Here is a 21,639-nt window from a genome sequence, read left to right as displayed (position 1 = left end):
AAGTTAGCTGCATAACTTTAAGCCTCCCAGCAATGAAAGTCCAGAGGGAGAATGGCCAGTGTGGTGCCTGTGAGTTTAGGATGGGCTGGCTCACTGATTTTTGGTGGTGATCAGTTCAGCTTGCGGAGTCAGGAAGCCTTTAAGAGGCTGAAGCAGGTAAGCATATTTTAGGCCAGACACACCAGGCTACAGTTCTGCAATATTTATTTCCTCAGGGATCAATTTTCAAAGAGCCACTGAGCAAATAAGATAGGTTTGGATAAAAACTGCCCTAACGATAACTGGCTAACTGGCTTAAGTTTTTAGCCAGTCAAAATGTGACTGCTGTCACATGCCAGGGTTTATGCCACATCCTGGAATCAGCTAACTTGAAACATCCAAGCAAACAGGCAGACGTTTAGAAACAGGGTCTTTTATTCTTCTTCCAAAACTGTTACTTCACAGATAACAGCACAAAGATCTATTTTCAAAGGGGTTTAGGTAACTTTTCGAGATACTGGGACAAACCCCGAGGTTTTAAATTCCCACCCCTCTCATCGGATATATTTTACCCTGGTAAATCTGGATAACAGGGTGAGGAGGGGGCGAATCTGGGCAGGCTGAATAATTCAAATATTCAAAGTGATCCAGGCGAACTTAACCCAGCTAATGTGCGTTTGCCCTGGTGTATTCGGTGGCGTGGCTGCAACACCGAATATATGGCATAAGCTATCTGGACAATCCACACTTCTATATGGACCTCACAGTTCCTTTCCTGAGACAGCAGCACATTCCATGGACATACAGCTGACGTCTAGAAAGAAAACAGGTAGGCTGAAAGCTCCTTGCAATAGCTTAAAATCTTCTTTAGCACACCTTATAGGGCAGAAACAAAGCAAAATGAAATTGCTTTTTGTGTTGTAAAATAAAACACATTTCCTCTTTGCTGAAAAATGACATCACAGAGACAGAATAGTGCAATACAGGTGGGGAGGTTTCCCTCTCCAACCTTGTACGGCTTCTGCTTGGCATGGATCGTATCGATGCTCAGACATTTGCTTCAGTACCAAAGCGCTCAGTGCTGATGCATAGGACCCGAGTATTGGTTCTGTTGAAACCACAGACAGCACCTAGATGCTCGGTGCCAGCACCTCTATACCTCTGAGCTGCTGAGAGAGGACCTTGAGTACCTTCCTCAGAAACTGCCGCGGAGGAGGGGAGTTGGGGGGGGGGGGGGGAGAGAGGGAAAATGCTGAAGATGGGACAAAGGCAGGGAACAGATGGGGAAGAAATGGAGAGAAAAATGAAGGGCTGGTGTCGACGAGGGGTAAGATACATGGAGGGATGAGAAAGGAGGTACTTTGAAGGCAATTTTGAAACGCCATTTCCCTGGGTAGAAGGGCCGTCTGAGAGCTGCACACCCTGAAACAGGCTGAAGGGAGGTGTGGAATTCCACAATGCACACATTGTTAGTGGTTTGAAGAGGAGGCTTTCCCAGGGGGGCACGTCTAGGTCAGAGGAGGAAAATAACATGCGTAGACTGCATTTTGAAATCTACATGTGTGTTATTTGATTTTCCACACAAAAAGTGCCTGCAGAAAGCCAGGGTTAATGCTGAGGGGCAGCGGAAGATCTTTTTGGTTGGGGGCGTGGGGAGCCACCTCCTCCCACTCTGTCCCCTTGTCCCACCTGCTCCTTTTTTTCTTCCTCTCTCTTCTTCCTACAATCCCTCTCCCCCCCCCCCCCCCAAAGCTCCAGTGGTGGAGAACACTGCTGACATCCCGCCGCACTCCTCCTCCTGCAGCTGCTGCTAAAGAGCTGGTGCTTCTCTGATCCGGCTCCGGATTTTCCACAGCAATTCTGATGGAAGAGTCAGACTCTGGCCCATCCCATCCAACACTATTTGCGCGACGTGGCCTCTGTCCTGGAAAGCTCATGCTTCAATAAATCGGATAAGTCTATAATGTGCCACTCGACTCCTGTCATGTTTGCTACACCAGACTAGCACAGCTACCCTTCTGAAGATATTGGTGTGGCTGATTATCATGCGGTCCATGGAGAACCCCTGTTACAGGTAAGCAACTTTGTTTCACTACCTTAAACGCTCGCTGGGAATAATATTACAAACCCTAGAATACCCTGAGACAAGAGTCTGTAAGAAGTGGATAAAAAATGTTCCAGTGTCCCTGGAGTCATCTTGTTATCCTGATTATACAAGAGCAGAGTTAACTAAGTGCACCGGTGGTTACAATAACCACAGCTGTTGTAAAGCAATTATACAACAACGAGGTTAAGAGGATTACAACACTGGTGATAATTACAACAGTGGTTTTAAGGTTAGTACAAAAAACAGTTTATTTGGAGTACCCCTCACCAGAAAAGGAATTGTTTACGCAATCGGCTCTTTATGCAACTCTGCATTTTATTACATCTTTTCCTTTATCCTTGCAAACAATGAGCAAGCTCCCTAATGCACATAAGCCAATGTAGGTGTGCCTGGTAGAACAGGTGTTTTTTTTGGCTCCTGGATGTTTCGGCTGCTCCCTTTTTGTTTGACCTCCGGGTTTTCTTCCTGCTCCTTTTGGCTTCCATTTCAGTTAGAACCAGACTCTACTTGGAGCTCAAACCTGTAAATCTTCATTTAGCAACCATCTGGGGGAAGGGTCCCCAACTGCCCAGCTATTCCAGTGACAGTCCTCAGCCACAAGCTACTAGGGGTGAGCATTCGTTACATCCCTTTCGGTGGAACTTGCGTACCTTGCCAACTTTATAGTACACGGGTACAAATGGATCGCATGCACATAATTCATTATTAGAAATACACAATCCGTTTTTACCCGTGTACTATAAAGTTGGCAAGGTACGCGGGTTCTGATGAAACAGATGCAACGAATGCACATCCCTACAAGCTGCGGCTCCATCCAGAACCCAGCTGATATGGACCCTAAGTTTGGCCAGTAGGTGTTACTTTGAAGCAATGGCCGAGACTTCCTTCAGGGGCTGTGAATACTCCCCAGGGAGCAGAAGCCAGGCCTGGGAATCAAACTCAGATCTCCTGCACTGCCACTTAAGTTACCCTGACAGCCTAGGCCACTCCTCTTAAAGTTTTTGCTTTTTGTAGCGAAGGCATTCCTGTAATATTTATCATATCGAAATTCTAACCCTTTGGGTGCATTCTTCAGATTCTGGTGACCCAAGGTGAGCTCGTTGACCCAGGACCTTCCAGTTTTGTGCCAAACAGTACAAAACTTAAGATCGTGAGCCCTCTGGGAACAGGAAACTACAGTACCTGAATGTAATCCGCTTTGAAGTTGGCTGAAAGGCGGAACATAAATTGAAATAAATAAACTATATGAAAAATCAAGATTCAGTGCTTGCTAGACCAGAAAGGGCACTAGGACCTGATAATATATATTCAGTAACAGGATGCCGCACAGCTGCTGATTGTTCCTTAAGATGGAGTACAGCTACAACGCACCAGGAAGGCCAGGGTGGATTTCCGATTGCACAAGCAAAACCAGCTGTCTTTGAGAGAACTCTACTGGGAAAGAAAAAAATGTAACAGGAGCTCCGTAAACAATTTCCATTATAAGATTATTCTGTTTACGGAGTTCCTGTGCCAGCGTGTTATCTTCTTAAGGGCATTCATACAGATAAGAAAATTCCCCTTGTAAGAACATCTTTTCACAGTTCATGCGTGTCCCTTCCTACAGAAGTCATTACGATTAAAGTATTTCACTTTTTTACATTTTATATTTAATCTAAATTTTATAATATGAAAAAAGATGCAGGAGCCAATATAACTAAAGGCTATTAAGGTTTTTGTGTTATCTGCTTCAAAATACTGGCGCAAACGTCCTTTGGTATATTGCGCGTTTAACGTGTAGTTTTGGGTTAGATGACACCCACGTTAAAATCATTAACACGTTACTGACAAATTTTAATGCAGCGTAGACCACTGGCCCTCGTAATAGTCTTTAAAATCAAAAGTTACTAACACAATATCGACAAACAGAACATAAAGTCAAAAAGTTAGACATAATCTAAAAGCATAAAATCATTAAAGCTAAGGGGAGGAGACAAGTTAAAAAAAACCTACATATAATTACCCATTATTCCCAGAAACATAAAAATGAAATAATGGATAAATCAAAACCATTGGATATTCAGGAGTAATTATCAAAATCATTTTCATTCATTAAATCGGGTTTTATGTGCACAAATGGCTGTTACAGAACTGGCTAGGGTTCTGTTCACACAAAAGTACAAACATATCCCAGCAGAAGGGGCTAAGATTTAAAAGCAGCATCAAAAAGGTGGGGTTTTAGACTGGATTTGAAAAAGGCAAGAGAGAGCATGACGCATCCGCTCAGGAAGTCTATTCCAAGCATTCTGTGGAACAGACGGCCTAAATCAGTGTATCAAACTCCTTCTCTTGCCTTATTCAAATCCAGTCTAAAAAAATCACCTTTTTGAGGCTGCTTTTAAATCTTAACCCCTGATTATCCCATTTACAACTATACTGATTTTAACCAGTTTCTTAAAGCAGAGTTGCTTACCTGTAACAGGTGTTCTCTGAAGTCAGCAGGATGTTAGTCCTCACACATGGTTGACATCATCAGATAGAGCCCCGATGCGGAAAACTTATGTCAAAGTTTTTAGAAATCTGACTTGCCACACTGGGCAAGCCCAGCATACCCTATACCATGCATTCATGTGAGGTTCCTCTTCAGTCATATAACAGAGAATTATATAAGAATCAACAAATAGGAGAAACCCAACTCCATGGGGTGATGGGCGGGTTTCATGAGGACTAACATCCTCCTATCCTCGGAGAACACCTATTACAGGTAAGCAACTCTGCTTTCTCTGAGTTCAAGCAGGATGGTAGTCCTTACACATGGGTAAATCCCTAGCTACAGGCTGCTCCCCATCATAAAAAGGGGACCAACAGACACCCAAACCAGGTGCCAATGGGCACAACAACAATTGTGCTGTTGGTAACAGAGGAGAAGACAGCCTGAACCCAAACAACGGGCCCTAGGTGGGAAAAGAGTTGGGTTCTACATCTCAAACAGATTCTGAAGACAGATTGGCCAAACCTACTGTTGCATTGGCCATCCCTATCCAAGCAAGAATGAGATGTGAAAGTGTGGAGAGAACTTCATGTTGCAGCCTTGCCGATCTCCTCCATGGGAACTTCTTGCAAGTGGACCATCGATGCTGCCATGGCTCAGACAGAATGAGCCTTGACATGACTCCCAAGATGCAGTCCCACCTGTGCATAACAGAAGGAGATGCAATTTGATTGCCAACTCGATACTGTCTGTTTGCTAACGGCAATGCCCAGCTATTCCCATCACCCATATGTGAGGACTACCATCCTACTTGTCCTCAGAGAAATGAAATTCCTGAAATCTCTTTTGCCCTGCATGCTTGTTATGATTGGGCTCTAAGTTCTACTGAGCAAGGACTGTCTCATAAATTGGTTGTACAGCGCTGCATATGCTGAGTAAAGCTATAGAAGTGATAAGTAGTAGCAATAGTCTTGCGAATACTTTTTTTGCGAACTAAGGCAGAGGAGTTCTCAGGGAGTAGAGTCAGCACTTAGGGGTGGGTTTTTAAACATATGCGTGCACGTCCATGTGCACGTGCTACCAGTGCGCGCACATGGATGCGCAATTTTATAACATGCGTGCGCTGGCACGTGCATGTTATAAAATCCGATCCGGAGTGCGCATGGGGGGGTAGATTTTGCCAATTTACATGCAGCGATGAGATCGGGCCTCCCCCAATTAAGGAGCGGTCTGGGAGGGAACTTTCCTACCCCCGCTACCTACCCTCCCTCCCTCTTCCCCGACCCCTTAAGCGTTCATACCTTCTTTTTTTCTTTGTTTCCAAACTTACACCAGCTCCTGAGCGGCAAATGGCCGCTGTACTGACAGCCTCCAGTTCCGGCCCACCCTGCCCCCCTGGACCACCTCTCCCCACCCCCCAGACCACCCCTTTGCTGAGGCCTGGCACTTGTGCACGTAACAGGGATTTTCTCCTCCTCCCCACCCCCCCACATCACAGGATCTTAAAGTAGCCACTGCTCCTAAAGAGGGCTTCTTCCATCATGTGACCACAAAAGAGGTACTGCAGGTCCCTTTGCTCACACTGCTGGACACTGAGTAACTGTGGCCATGAGAACTGAAAGCAGCACTGAGGATAAGGATTTTCCTATTGTAGGGCTGGGGGAGAGGTTGAATACGCCCACCACTGACTGGCTCAGTACCAATACTGGGGCTGAGATCCAAGGCAGCAGAGCAGACCTGAAAGCTGAGGGCTAGTCATAGGGCTTTGGAAGGGTCAGGGTAGGATGGGATAATGGAGGAGAGGAGCCCATGGGAAGAATGAGAGATGGAGGAGTTCAGAGTAAGAATAGGTTAATAGAGGAGATGGGAATACAAAAAGGTTTGCTGTCTCATTTTTTTTTTTTTCAAATAGTCCTGTTGTCCCACCTTCTTTTTGACCCACTGATTCATAGGTTATGTAACATTACAAGCAAACGCAAACACAAAAGGAAAAGAATGAGAGAAAAAGGCCAGCTCTACAACTTCATCAAGGGCAAGTGTTTCATATTCTATGGGATCACTTGTGGGTCAAGGATTGGTCTTAGATGTGGCCCAGGTGACAAACCACCTCTATTTTGCAAAGGCTCATGTTTATTGTGTAAGGTTAAAAGGTTGTGCTTTATTTTACACTGAGAGATTTCTGATTTCCTTAGGTGGACAGACAAAGGCTAGGAGTGTATGGCTATTATGGGAAGTGAACTGTGGTAGCCATTGCCCCTGGGAATGTGTTTTGTTGGCAAAGTAAAATGTTTATCTTATTCTTTAACATGAAGAAAATTCCAGAGTATGGGCACAGGGCTGGACTAGTAGGTGTGTGTGTGTGAGTGGTGAGAGTGGCAAGAGTGATTTTTAGCTAATGACTTTGGGGTAGATTTTCAAAAAACGCGAATAGGCGTACTTTTGCTGGCGCATCAGGCGCCAGCAAAAGTACGCTGGATTTTAGTAGATACGCGCGGAGCCACGCGTATCCACTAAAATCCTGGATCGGCGCGCGCAAGGCTATGAATTCTGTATAGCCGGCGCACGCCGAGCCGAGATGCCTACCCCCGTTCCCTCCAAGGCCGCTCCGAAATCGGAGCGGCCTTGGAGGGAATCCTCTAACGCCCTCCCCTCATCTTCCCCTCCCTTCCTCTATCTAACCCACCCGCCCGGCCCTGTCTACACCCCCCCCTTACCTTTCTCCGGGGATTTACGCCTCCCGGAGGGAGAAGTAAATCCCCGCGCGCCAGCGGGCCTCTTGCGCGCCGGGCCGCGACCTGGGGGCAGGTACGGAGGGCGCGGCCATGCCCCCGTACCGCCCCGGGCCGTAGCCACGCCCCCGTACCCGCCCCCAAAACGCTGCCGACACGCCCCCGAAACGCCGCGACGACCGGGCCCGCCCCCCGACATGCCCCCGACACGCCCCGACACGCCCCCCTCGGAGAACCCCGGGACTTACGCGAGTCCCGGGGCTCTGCGCGCGCCGGTAGGCCTATGTAAATAGGCTCACCGGCGCGCAGGGCCCTGCTCGCCTAAATCCGCCCGGTTTTGGGCGGATTTAGGCGAGCAGGGCTCTGAAAATCCGCCCCTTTGTGAGTATGATGCAATACAGAAGGAAATGTTGCACATGGAGAAAGGGCCAGTCACTGAAGAAGGAGCTCAAGGAATGGAGCATCTGGAGGGTCCAGGCTACAGAAGTGAGCGTTACACTGGTGCTCCCCTCAAGAGTACATCTGTGAAGGTTGAAAGGAGAGAATCTTGGAAGAAACAGATGTGAAAGAAGAGATAGCATAGATTACAATATCATCTGAAAGCGCTTATCAGCTTTCCTGAGAAAAAGTGTTCTAGAACTTGTTGCGGTGTGAAGGCTACAGTGTGCCTGTAGCCCCTCCCACCCAATGACATCGGGGGGAGCTTCCTCTCTGTAAATACACTACGCTGATACCAGAGACACCACGCACGCGCCTTGTCACATGCCGAAGAAGCACAACAAAGGAGCATGCTCCTTCTTGTGGTCTTCATGAGCCTTCAACATAAAATGCTCAGGACTCAGAGTTTCTATTTACTGATCCTGTTCTCCTTATTTTCTGACTTGAGTGTTGCCATGTCTGATTCTTTTCCCATCCCTGTTTGTTGCAGTAGAGGACAATTCTCAGCTGATTATGTACCCAAGAAGATCTCTTTGAACCCAGACTGAGAGTCCTTCAATCAGTGCCTTTTCAGTTTCAAGACTCAAACTCCCCAACGGACCTACTTTTGTCTCTTTCATTGCTAAATTGTGCTCTTTTAAATGCTCATTCCATTAAAAGTAAGTAACTACTTTTATTAGATCTAATTTATTTTTTATTTATTTAACAGGTTTTATAGACTGTTGTTTAGTTAAAACTTTCACAACGGTTTACAATTTTTAAGAAAATAAATACATCATTTGAAATAAAATACAAATTAAAAGGGTAAAAATACATTTATTTATTATATACCGACATTTGATCTGAGATACTACACTGGTTTACATTCAGGTACTGTAGGTAGTTCTTTATCCCCAGAGAGCTTACAATCTAAGTTTTTGTACCTGAGGCAATGGAGGGTAAAGTGACTTGCCCAAGGTCACAAGGAGTGACAGCAGGACTCAAACGCTGGTCTCCTGGTTTGTAGTCCACTGCTTTAACCACTAGGCTATTCCTCCCTCTTAAAAGAAATAATTGGAAACAGTAAAAGATAAAAGCACTAAGAAATTCAGTTCAAGGACTATCATTCATCTATGCTATATGCTCTCTTGAACAACCATGTTTTCAGGTTCCGCTTAAAATTCTTAAAATCTGGCTGTAATCTTAGCTCGGGTGGCATTTCATTCCAGTGTTTTGGGCCTGCTAGTGAGATAGCTCTCTCACGTACTGATGTTAATTTAGCTGTATTGATTACTGAACACAAACTGCATTTGCTTTTTATAACTGAAACTTGTCAAGCTGGTTATTCTGTGTATTTAAGTCAAACATGTCCAGTAAATTATTCATTTCTGCACAAGATTAGGTCAAAAAAGAAAGGGGGTGTGGCAATGCTTTTTCATAACTTACTTATTGTAAATTGACTAATCTAACACCTTCTTTTAAAAATGGAGTGGAATATCTGTTCTTCCACCTTAATAAAGTGTTGAAGTATAAATTCTTACTTGTATACAACCCCCTCCGGTATTAAACAATACTCTTGGGGAATTAATTTCTATTATCAACAATTGTGCATCAGAAATATCCCATTTTTCCTTCTAGTAAATTTCAACATACATGCAGATGAGTTTGAGGGACCCTTAGGGAAAACATTTTTTGCTGCCTTGACTGACTTTGCATTAAAGCACTGGATTAATGTACCAACTCACAAAGCTGGACATATCCTAGATCTAGTTTTTACATCTGAAGCCCTAAGGATCCCCTCCTCCTCAATAAAATCCACATCTTTTTTGTAGACATATTACAATCTGGTTTCTTTCTCTTTATACTGTTCTTCTTCTTTCTCTAAAGCAGCCAAACAGAAGATTCAAGTCAGACAGACAAATCTTTTGAAAGTAGCTACCCTTTCACAGAACTTGGTCTCTCTGGGAAATTTTAGTAATCTCCCATTAGACTTAAAAATCTCTACTTGGAATTCCACCCTTAGACTGGCCACAGACAAATAGGCCCCACCTTTCTATTGGTTTCTTTACACTAACAGAGACTATGAATGGTTCCATTCGGAATGTGGGCTAAGAATGTTAAAATGTCAACTTCATCAAATTGAAAGAAAGTGGCGTAAGACCAAATCTCATGAGGTTGAGCTACAATTCAAAGCATTAACTAAATTCTATCTGTATCAAATTAAGCAAGCAAAGAGGAACTCCTTCAATAAGCTTCTTCATGGACAATAGATCTCATCTTTTGTTCAAACTTGTCACCAGGTTCTCAAGCTCCTTCACAGAGCCACTCCCTTTCTCATCACTTTCAGCAGATGGTTTTGCAACAGCGTTTCATGATAAAGTTCTTAAAATACAAGCCAGTTTCCTCACTGCCCTCTCCCCCCCCCCCCCCCACTGTGAACTCTTCTACCAAGTTTTATGCTTTTATTGAACATCTATCATCAGCAGATGAGAATGCAGCATTGACTAGCAGATTCTCAGTGTTTAATAAAGTCTCTATAGCCAGCATCTTCATCTTCTTTAGACCCACTCCCAGTCAAATATATACAAAATTTAGATCTCAACTTACTTTTTTATTTGGCTGATATTAATTCTAGTCTAGATCAAGTTAGTTTATCTGATTTGCCAATTTAAAAAAAGAGAATCTAGATCCTGACTCCTATAACAACTATTGATCAGTATCAAGTTTCTTTGTTCTATAAAAAATGATTGAAAAAGTTGTCTCTATTCAACTTAGCTCCTTCCTTGAAAAATCCCTGGTCTTGTATTCAAACCAATCTGATTTTAGAAAAGTCCATAGTACGGAGACTGAACTACATTCTTTACTTAATGATATTAGCATTAGTTTGGACGGTGGCAAAGCTGTACTTATGGTCTTATTAGACATGAGTATGCCTTTTAACACCATTGACCATGGGTTGCTGCTAAAGCACATATTTGATATTGGACTTGGAAATTTGCCATTGAAGTGGTTTTCGTCATTCTTCACCACTGAATCATATTATATGGACTGAAACTCATCATCTTCTCAGTCTTATAGCATGCTCTGTGGGGTCCCACAGGGTTCCATCCTTTCCCCCATTCTATTTAATCTTTACCTGGCCACCCTGGCAACACTTATTCAGTCTTTGTTTCTACTGCTACCTTTATGCTGATGGCGTACAGATAATAGCTTCTATAGATCTGATGATAGTATGACTAAGTTTAATCATTGTCTCTCTGAAGTTGGCAGATGGCTCTATTCTGCCAAATTTAAACTGAATCCAGAAAAATCTGAAGCCATCTGGTTCACAAATAAATCAGATATGTTTGATCTCCCTGCCCAATCTATTTCATGCTCTCATATTCAAACCAAAAATATTATCACCTGTTTGAGTATTAATCTAGTACCGAAAGAAAAGAGGGAAGCAATTCTTCACTTATATTAATTGCTCACATGTATTTGTTCAGATTTTTTTAGTGTATATATTTTTTTAAATTTTATTAATTTTTAATTTTTATGATTTTTCTTTTTTATTTGAAGACAACAAATTTTTTATAATGTAAAAGTGAACCGCATCAGCAAGCTAGACGGCGTCTCACCGGAAACCTTAAGGCGAGCGCCCGGTCTTCTCAATCATTTGCAGTCACTTAGATATTTAAACATTTCAGCAATCTATTTCAATGTTGAACAGTTAAAGTTCTAATCATAATGAGCTGATGCAGACATCTCTTATAGAATAGACGGTGTGTGTATTTTTTATAAACGGCTCAACTGCGGCCGAAGTTTCGCTGATGCCAGCTTGAGTATTAATCTACCCATCTACCAAGAAGACCCAATGTAGGAGTAATACCAATAGGGAATCCCAATATATCAGCAATTTCCTGCCTAACTTGACCCAAAAAATGACGTATACTTTGACAGTACCACCACATGTGCATGTACGTTTCCAACTCGCCATTACCCCGCCAGAACATCACTGCTTCATTCCCATGAATTTTATCATAGAAAAGAGTATTCGGTAAGTTCTGTGCAACAATCGGATCATTAGTTCAACTCGCTTAACACAAATAGAACTGTAGTGCGCAGCTAGCCAAATGTGTTTCCAAACCTTAGAGTCATAAGCTGTAACCAGGTCTAAATTCCACTGTGCGATCAATTTCTGGTATGTTTACTCACCAAATCGACAAGATAGTATACCCCAATAAATGGCCATTATCCCCTTTACTGAGGCAACGGGGTCCCCCAAATATCTCTTCATTTTATATAGCGACCCCAACGGTGCAGAAACATCAAAGTGAATGGCCAAAGCCTCATGCAACCTCAGGTAATGAGCCCGTGTAGGCTCAGGCAAATCATACTTTTCACAAAGATCCTCAAAGGATTGGAAACCATCCTCATGCCACAGTTGCATAATCGTAAATAAACCCAAGTCTCTCCAGGTTTTGAACTCTACTGAAAAAGTGTACCCTGAAATGCAAGTGATCCCATAAATCAGTGCAATGGGCAACATCTCCACACTAGACACCCCAAGAAAATGAAGAACCTGAGACCACACCTTGAGAGTGTGTGAGATAATGGGATGGCTCCTGCTAGCTCTACATCTCACCGGGGAGACGTCGGGGAGAAATGGCAACATAGTGAGGGAAACACCCTCTAACTGTACACATTCCAACGCTATCCACGGAGCATCACTATGACCAGCCCACCCCTTAAGACACACCAATCTAACTGTCCCGTAATAAACTTTTAAGTTCGGCAATGCCATTCCACCCTGCCTCTTAGGCATGCATAATTGAGCAAAACTGATCCATGCTTGTTTATGATTCCAAATGAATTTCATCATACAGCTGTGAAGGCCATCAAACACTTTCAAAGGAATATTACATGGGACATGTTGAAACAAATATAAGAGCTTAGGTATATATTTATTTTTAGTAAATTTATCTGCCCAGCCCAAGAAAGAGGGAGATCTGCCCAATCCAGTAAATTTTTCTTAATCTTACCAATAAGGCCTACAAAGTTATGAGGTAGATTTTCAAAGGGTTATGCGCGTAACCCCCGAAAACCTACCCCTGCGCGCGTGCGCAAGCCCTGGGACGCAAGTATGTCCCGGGGCTTTCCAAAATGGGCGGGGCCAGGGGCATGGTGGCGGTCAGGGGGCAAGGCCAGGGTGTGGCAGCGGACCGGGGGTGGTCCCGGTGCTCCGGCACAGCGGCCTGTGCCGGGGTATGGCACGTCGGCAGCTGGCCGGCATGCGCAAGTTACTCCTGCCTCAGGCAGGCGTAACTCCTGAAAAAAAGGTATGGGGGATCGAAAAAAGTTTCCCTCCAAGGCCGCTCCGATTTTGGAGTGGCCTTGGATAGAACGGGGAAAGCCATCGAGGCTCCCCTTGGGCTCAGCGCGCGCAAAGCGGCAGCGCGTGCATGTTATAAAATCGGGTGTACATTTGTGCGCGCCGGGTAGTGCGCACAAATGTACCCTGCACGCGTAACATTTAAAATCTATCCCTATGTGTATAAAGCCTAGCCAAATCCTTGGGATATAAATATTTAGATATTTGAACCCCACAGTCACCACCCTGAAGGCACTCAAACAGTCTGGGAGACAAACCTTCCCACCCCAGGAAAACACCTCAAATTTGTCCCAATTAATCCTATAACCTGCAAGATTGCTATACTGATGTAAAAGACCCAGCAGTGCAGGAGCAGAAGACCTCAAAGAGGTAAGATAAATTAGTACATCGTCAGTATAAAGAGACATTTTGTGCTCAATACTCCCAATCCGTATCCCATGAATATTAGGGTGAAGACGGCTTGCTGAAGTTAGGGTTTCAATAGCCAAGTCAAAAATCAGTGGTGATAGGGGACAACCCTGCCTGGTACTGTGTGCTATAGAGAAGAAAGGAGAAAGGGAGCCATTGATTGAGCCGAGCTCTAAGATTAGCATATATAGCTTGAATCCAATTAAGAAACCGATCAGGCAAACCCACATGACGTAAGACCACAAATAAAAATGGCCAAGATATCCTGTTGAAGATCTTTTCCATGTCCAAAGACAAAATGACTCCGATATTTAGCCAAATTAATAATATTGAGCAATTGTCTAGTATTAAAAGTTGAGACGCGCCCTTTCACAAAACCGGTCTTGTTCTTATGTACTAGGGAAGGAAGAACCAACTCAAGACAAAGCTGTAAAACTTTAGACAATATTTTAAAATTGAAATTAAGAAGTGAAATAGTCCTGTAAGATCCATACTCTGAAGGGGGTCATGCCCAGACTTATAAATTTATTTATTTTATTTAAAAACTTTTATATACCGGTATTAGTATGCATACATCATACCGGTTTACAATGTAACTTTAAAGGTAGAAATTACAATGAACAGGGAGGGCGAACAAGGAGGAGTATACAAAGAGCAGGAGGTGGAGGAATTAAAGCAATAAATAAAAACTGCAACGGACTATTTACAGGAATATACAAGGCGTAGGCAAGATACTTGCAGAACAATAAATAAGAGATATTGTAGCATCAGCTAAAATCCCCAGGCCAACATCTGGACTCCCAGCAAAATTATACACAGGTACTAAAAAGGGTACTATCAACAGATATTAAAAAAAAAAATCAATGGAGTAGCCATCAGGCCCTGGGCTTTTACCCCCAGGCAACAGCTTAATCACATTCTGTACCTCAAGTGAGGTGATAGGAGCTGCCAACACCTCCCACTGAAAGGCAGATACTTGAGGATATCTGCGGGAGAGGCAGGAGTTCGATCAGTATACAATTTAGAAAAATACTGCAAGAAGGCCTGCTCAATACCCTGGAACTAGTCAAATTCTCATCCTGCTCCCCCTTAATCCACAAAATAGCAGACTTCCCTGCCCTCTTCCAGACCGCCCTTGCTAAAAAAGCATCAGCTTTATTCCCATGTTGATAAAATTTGAGTTTCACCAATTTGAAGGCTCTTTCAACCTTATCCAGCTCAAGAGTGCGGGATTCTTTCCGATGGGCCTCCAGCTGCTTGTAAGAAAAAAAGAAAAAGGTAGGGTTTAGGGGGTGGAGAGGAGAAGGGAAGGGGAAGGGAGATTAGGTAGAGGGGTAGGAAAGTTCCCTCCCAGTTCGCTCTTTAATTGGAACGGACTAGGAGGGAACTGGGGAAGGCCAGAATGCGTCGCCCCGCAGAAATTGCAGAAGTCCCCCTCCCCTTCCGTGCGCTGCCTGCACATATGCGTGTGGATTATAAAATCTGGTGCACATATGTGCGCGGTCTACGGATTTTCCACCATGAGGGCGCTGGTGTGCAATGGTAGAAAATTGCTCGTCCATGTGTGCCTGCCGGGAAACGTGCGCACATGGACGCGCGCGCATGCAAAGTGGAAAATCTACCCCATTATGTCTCAGGAAGTAGAATGTATAGTCCCAGGTGGAGGGGTATAGAAATCTCCATATATCTGCTAGAACAAACGTCTCCTCAAATTCCTAGTGGCAGGCACCACAGGGATCCCTGAAGCAGATATGAATGTTTTATCCAGGCATACATTCCAGTCACCCCCCAGGCACAGATGATTAAAGCCAAACACAGCAAAAGTATGTCTTTGTACTTTTTGAAAGCATAAACAACTGATTAACATATACTTGTTCCATTCCACTCATTATTTTACAGACCTCTATCATATCTCCCCTCAGCCATCTCTTCTCCAAACTGAAGAGTCCTAATCTACATAAGAACATGAGAACATGCCATACTGGGTCAGACCAAGGGTCCATCAAGCCCAGCATCCTGTTTCCAACAGTGGCCAATCCAGGCCATAAGAACTTGGCAAGTACCCAAAAAACTAAGTCTATTCCATGTTACAGTTGCTAGTAATAGCAGTGGTTATTATCTAAGTCAACTTAATTAATAGCAGGCAATGGACTTCTCCTCCAAGAACTTATCCAATCCTTTTTTAAACACAGCTACACTAACTGCACTAACCACATCCTCTGGCAACAAATTCCAGAGTTTAATTGTGCGTTGAATAAAAAAGAACTTTCTCCGATTTAGCCTTTCCTCATAGCAGATTTAGCCTTTCCTCATAGGGGAATCGTTCCATCCCCTTTATCATTTTGTTCATCTTTCTCTGTACCTTTTCTAATTCTACTATATCTTTTTTTCAGATGTGGTGACCAGAAATGCACACAATACTCAAGATGAGGTTACACCATGGAGCGATGCAAAGGGATTATGATATTCTCTGTTTTATTCTCCATTCCTTTCCTAATAATCCCTAGCATTCTATTTGCTTTCTTGGCTGCTGCTGCTGCACAACAATGATGCCTAGATCCTTTTTTTCTGAATAGTGACTCCTAATGTGGAACCTTGAATTTTGTAGCTATAATCTGGGTTACTCTTCTCTGAGTGCATCACTTTGCACTTGTCCACATTAAATTTCATTGTTGAGAAGGCGGCCTCGAAAGGCCTTGCATTCTGTTATGAAGGCGGCCTCAAAAGGCCTTGCATTCTGTTACACTGGGGGTGTTTTTGTGTGCCCTTGGGCCTCAGCCCGACCCCAGATGGATCCAGGCCCGAACTGAGGGTTGACGGCGTGTTCCAGCATGGCAGACGGTCTTACTTCCTGCCAGGCCTGCAAGCTCCCAAAGCCAACAACATGATGATGTTGGAAGTTGAATGGTCCTCCAACCATTCTGAGCCCTTTCGGACCTGCCGCTTGGGTCGGCATGGAGCAGCAGGCCTGGCCTGAGGATGAGGGCAGACGGGCCTTGACATGAAGGCATGACAACAAGGTTGATGCAACGGCATCACAGACGAGGGCTAGAACAAGACATGACACCAAGGCTGATGCAGACGGCATCAGAGACGAGGACTGGAACAAGACGTGACACCAAGGCTGATGCGAAAACATTACGGACCAGGGTCGATGCAACGGCATCCTGGACCAGGGTCGATGCGACAACATCAGATACATGACGAGGAACTTGACGAAGTCCAGACGAGACGAGAAATTGGGCGGAAGGACATTGGCACTGTCTCTCAGGGCGCCCTACTCAGCCCACATTCACGGGCGGACCCAATGGACTGGTCGCGGACCACCCTGTCCCACTGCGCGCCCTACACAGCCCAAGGAGGCTGGTCACAGACAATGCGGAGAGCGGGACAAGTGCAGGGAAGAATCCAGCTGAGGCAGAACTTCGACAACGGAGCCATAAGTCATCCAGAGCTCCGCAAGGCTGGCAGGACTTGATGACTCAGGAGCACAGGACACCAGTCCACCTGCCGGCCACTCCATGCTTGGGAAAGACGTCATCCAAGGGAGTCGGGCCTGACAGGACCAGAAGGCTCAGGAGCGCTAAAGGGAACAACAAGAAGGGCAGGACACCAAGGAACCTGGGACATCAGGAAGCAGAAGATCAAGACGAGACACCAGGACACCTGGACAAGGACCTCAGGCACGCAGGCCTGACATGACATGAAAACAAAACGAAGAGGAGCTCCACGAAGAAGACCTGACGGAGCTCTGGCAGGCAGGAGCCTCCAGAGTGAAGTAATTCCGATGCAAGGCCAAGACATAATGAGAAGACAGCCCTTTTATAGGGCTAACATAGGAAATCCATCCATAGGTGGGGCCAGCACACTTCCTGTGTCTGGCCCTTTAAATTCTGTAGAGAGGCACGGCCGCGCGCCTAGAGGAAGAGGAAACAGGAACTGTGCAGGACCATGGACAGCTGCCTGCACAGCATCGGGTGTATCAGCAGGGCTGGGCCTGGAGGGCAAGCCCCGACGACGGCAGCGGCTCCAGCCGCCAATCGAGCTCCAGCTCCAGCCGCCAATCGAGCCTGGGGATGCAGCCTGCAGCCCCGGAGGAAGATGACGTTGGCGGCGGCTCCGTGCCGCGATGGACGGCGGCAAAGTCCGTGGCTCCGGCCGCGGTGAAGAGGAGCAAGATGGCGACCTCCGGGCCACAGGGGAACGGCAAGTCCGCGGCTCCGGCCGCGCTGAAGGCCCGATAGCGGCGTCCGGCCGCATCAGGAACAGAAGCAGCAAAGAGGTGAGCAGAGCCTGCTCACGGGGAAACCCACGGGCAGGGTCCATGACATTCATTTGACATTTTCATGCCCAGTCTTCTGGTTTTGCAATGTCCTCTTGCATTTTCTCACAATCCTCTTGTGATTTAACAACTTTGAATAATTTTGCGTCATTAGCAAATTTGATCACCTCACTCATTGTTCCCATTTCCAGGTCATTTATAAATATATTAAAAAGCAGTGGTTCCAGGACAGATCCCTGGGGCACTCCACTTTCTCCATTGAGAACATTTACCATTTAGCCCTACTCTCTGTTTTCTATCTTTTAACCAGTTCCCAATCCACAATAGGGACTTTATTAAATGCTTTCTGAAGATCCAGATACACTGGATCACCTTTATCCACCATTAAAATAGGTTGCCTTGTTTTTAAAGCTTTCCATTATGGAAGTCCCTCTTATTTAGCTAAACTGCTAATCCCTTATTCTCCGGCTCATTGTCTCCTCTCCATGCAACAGGAGCTTTCAAAAGGCCTTAGTTTTAAAGAAATTAGACTAGAAAAACCCAGGGAAAGGGCTATTTGTTGTCTAGTACCATTGTTCTGGAATTCCCTCCCTCTTGCCCTGCCTCTTTAAAAAATATATTATAGCAAAGGTTTTAAAACATCACTCTTCTGCAAGGCCTTTGAAGTATAACATTTGCCTATTCATGTTATATGTTTTCCTTGTTTAGGAATATTATTCTTGCCTTTTTTAAGTATTTACTGTACTTTTTATGTAGTCATGACTTTTACTGGCTCTCATTTTGAAATGTTACTCTTATTTTTAATTATATTTATGTATTCACTGTATTTTTATGTATTTATTTTATGTAATTAATTTAATTTAATTTTAGTCTTGTTTTAATTATATGAATGTGATTGTCTTTTAATCCAAACTTATATTGTACATCACCTTGGTTCTAGATAGGAAGAAAGGCGGTTTTATCAAATGAAATTAACTAACTAATCAAGACCTTTGAAGTTTGGAAGTTGTACAAGGGAACTGTGGAGGGTGGGGGCTGGCTGGACCTAGGGGTTCTGGAACCTGCGTTGGCCCAAAGGAATGGGATACAACATCCTTGGAGCTGCCCTTGAAGTGTGATGCCATATTGTGAGCAGCTTTGGAAGTGTGAGTATGGTTTTGAGTGATTTCTGTGAAAGGGGAGAACTATATCTAGGGTCCTAAGGCGTTAAGTCTTTGTGAAGAGATTTGGGGGTGAGAGAAAATTTGGGGAAAAGAGTCTGTGGGGAGGTGAACTCCGCAGATGTTCTGAGAGTCACCAAGAAGAGTGATGGTGCAACTTCTGAGGAGGAGTACAATTGGGACTGTGATGTTTGGTGAACGGAACAGTATGAAAAGGAAAAGGAATTTGTAAATGGACTGTGATTCTACTGTGAAATTTTCTCTCCTGCTATTTTGGATATTTTGGTGTTTTAAAATAACTGTTTTGCTTTTTGGAGTACAAGAGGAGAGTGGACATTGGATTTATTTTGAGAGGTCCTCAGCCCAGTTTGGCCATACAGGGAAACCTGAATCCAGCCCATGTCTAGAGAAACTGTGCTCCCCACCCTGGCAGAGCCACCCTAATGCTCCCCAGTGCTGGGAAGTTGACTCCCAGGGAAAGATGGTTGCACATAAATAAACTTAGTTAAAGGGAATTGCTGAAAGCTCTTATGCCATCATTGACAGGAGGCTCCATCAACATCATCATCAATGTACCAGTACTACTAGGAAACATTTACAATTGCTAAGACATGTTACTAGCCTCCAAGGTTTCCTGTAAAATGTGTGCATGTACGGCCACACCGGCTCCTCCCAATTGCTGCCTACATCCCAACCCCCACTGCCCAGCTTGTAACAGAACTGCCAACAGGCAGTAAACCCTTATAGGGACTGGAAATGAAAGGGGGGGGGGGGCTGGTTCTTTCCCCCTCCCACTGCTTGCTTCAGGGACTGAGCTGATGTAAACCCCACCCATAACGCTACATGGTTTGTGCCAGCACTGTGAGCACTATCAAAATATGCAGGCCAATATTTCCTATCTGCTGATATTGTGCATTGCGAGAAACAGTGGAAGGAGGAAAGATAGGCAGATGCTGATGAAAGGGAAAAAAAGGTAGAAGAGAGATGGGGAAGATAAGGAGAGAAAAAGAGAGGGCCGGTGGAGGCAAGGGGTAAGGGGTAATGTGGAGGAAGGAATCACTGGAAGGATGAAGATGATAGAGGAGGTGGAGGGGATGGAGGGGATGGGAGTCAATGAAAAGGAATAGAGGGGTAGGAGAGAGGAAGAGTGGAGGACTAGGAGAGAGCTGAAAGGGGAGTGAGAAAAGAAGCTATATCGCCAAACAGAAGCAGAGCTGCCAAGTCTCCCGCAATCCAGCAGGTTATCCTCCGCATCCCCGCTAGGGCAGGCTAAACTCCCGCCCGGTGGACTGGTTAGTCGGGTGAGGGCTGATTGCGCGAGACTTGGGCATTCAAAACAATGCGGCGGCAGTGTTATTTCCCACCTGAGTCTGTCTCCTTAGAAGGGCAGGGGTTCGTCGGCCAGCAGCAATGGAATTGCCATCAGCCCATGCGACCCTGTGCACAGACTCAGATGGGATGCACCGCTGCCCCTGGTTGCTGAAGGGGAAGAGAAGTGGGCCAGGAGCCACAGGCCCAGCAGACAAGTTGGCAGGAGGGCGATAGATCAGTTGCTCGGGGTGGGGGTGGGGGGGTGCAGCAGGGGGGGTGGAACGCTGCAGTATGTGTGTGAGTGAGTTGCAGGGGGAGGGATAGGGGTATCAATTGCTGTAGTATGTCTGTATGAGTTGCTTGGAGTGGGGGGGGGGGGGGGCAGCGAGGTTTGTATTTTTTCTCAAATGGCCGGGCAGTTGTATGCACACGCTGGGGGGAAAAAAAAAATCTCCCTCTTAAAATTTGTTCCTCCCCGGCAGCTCAGGAGGAAGAGATGGAAGAGAAAGATGATGAGAAATGAGACTAAAGAGAGTTGAGAGAGAAAAAGAATGAGCTCAGGTCCCTGGTGTTAACGGTCAAGATTGCACACAACAGATGTTCCTCCCCACCCTGAACCGCGAACTTGCAGATTTCTGTACACTTGCGGTGGTACACCATGAAGAAACAGACGAAACATTGCTAGGCACTAGAGTGGCGCTTGCCCAGCAACGAAGAGAAGAACTGAAGGTGCAAGACTGGACAGCAAAACTGTGTGATAGTTATGGTTTTGATGATAGCCCAAACCAATCACTACATGAGATGTTTAGCATCTACTAGATATAAATGTGCAAAGTGATGCTGTGCTAGACCAGATGCCCTGTACGGCTGTATGCTTGGGTGACTTTGAAATGACACCTGACTCTGGTCCCCACCCCCACACAAGCCCCATTTCTCCCCTCCCCTGCCATTTCCCGCTCCCCACCCAAGTTTCGTGTGTGTGTGTGTGTGTGTGTGTGTGTGTCCTACTAACTTTAGTGCTTGGCCTTGATTGTCAGGGTGCACACGAGGACTCTGACAGGAGTTTTTTGATCTTTTTGAGATCCACACAATATACACAGAACCAGGAGCACATGAGTGCATGTCCTGGAAAGCAGGCTTTAATTCTGTGCTGAACTTTGTTGGTGTGTGTGTGTGGGGGGGTGAGGCAGTTTTTGTCAATGCTTTTCTCTTCTTTTTTGTTTCCTATCACCAAAACGGGAGTCGATCTGGTGGTTTAAGATCAGTTTCCACCTTTATGGTTTAAGATCAGTTTGACCTTTATGGTAAAACAAGCCTATGATAGCGCTGCTGAAGGATTTTATAATGTATGAAAATATAGCGCGGTCAATATGGTGCCGATAATCCCTATGACGGTAATTTT

General features: G+C 45.1%; 1 long non-coding RNA gene across 1 annotated transcript; it reads left to right on the top strand.

Moving 5' to 3' along the window:
* The first annotated feature begins 1,739 nt into the window (after positions 1 to 1,739).
* LOC115073396 lies at positions 1,740 to 15,442 on the top strand. Its single transcript, XR_003852003.1, has 3 exons — positions 1,740 to 2,053; positions 8,214 to 8,382; positions 15,384 to 15,442. It is a non-coding gene; the product is annotated as an uncharacterized LOC115073396 (long non-coding RNA).
* The last annotated feature ends 6,197 nt before the right edge of the window (positions 15,443 to 21,639 follow it).

This window comes from Rhinatrema bivittatum, chromosome 11 (assembly GCF_901001135.1).
Source record: "Rhinatrema bivittatum chromosome 11, aRhiBiv1.1, whole genome shotgun sequence".
NCBI classification, from domain to species: domain Eukaryota; kingdom Metazoa; phylum Chordata; class Amphibia; order Gymnophiona; family Rhinatrematidae; genus Rhinatrema; species Rhinatrema bivittatum.
The sequence above is the reverse complement of the archived record's forward strand: the minus strand, read 5'-3'. Positions and strand labels throughout refer to the sequence as shown.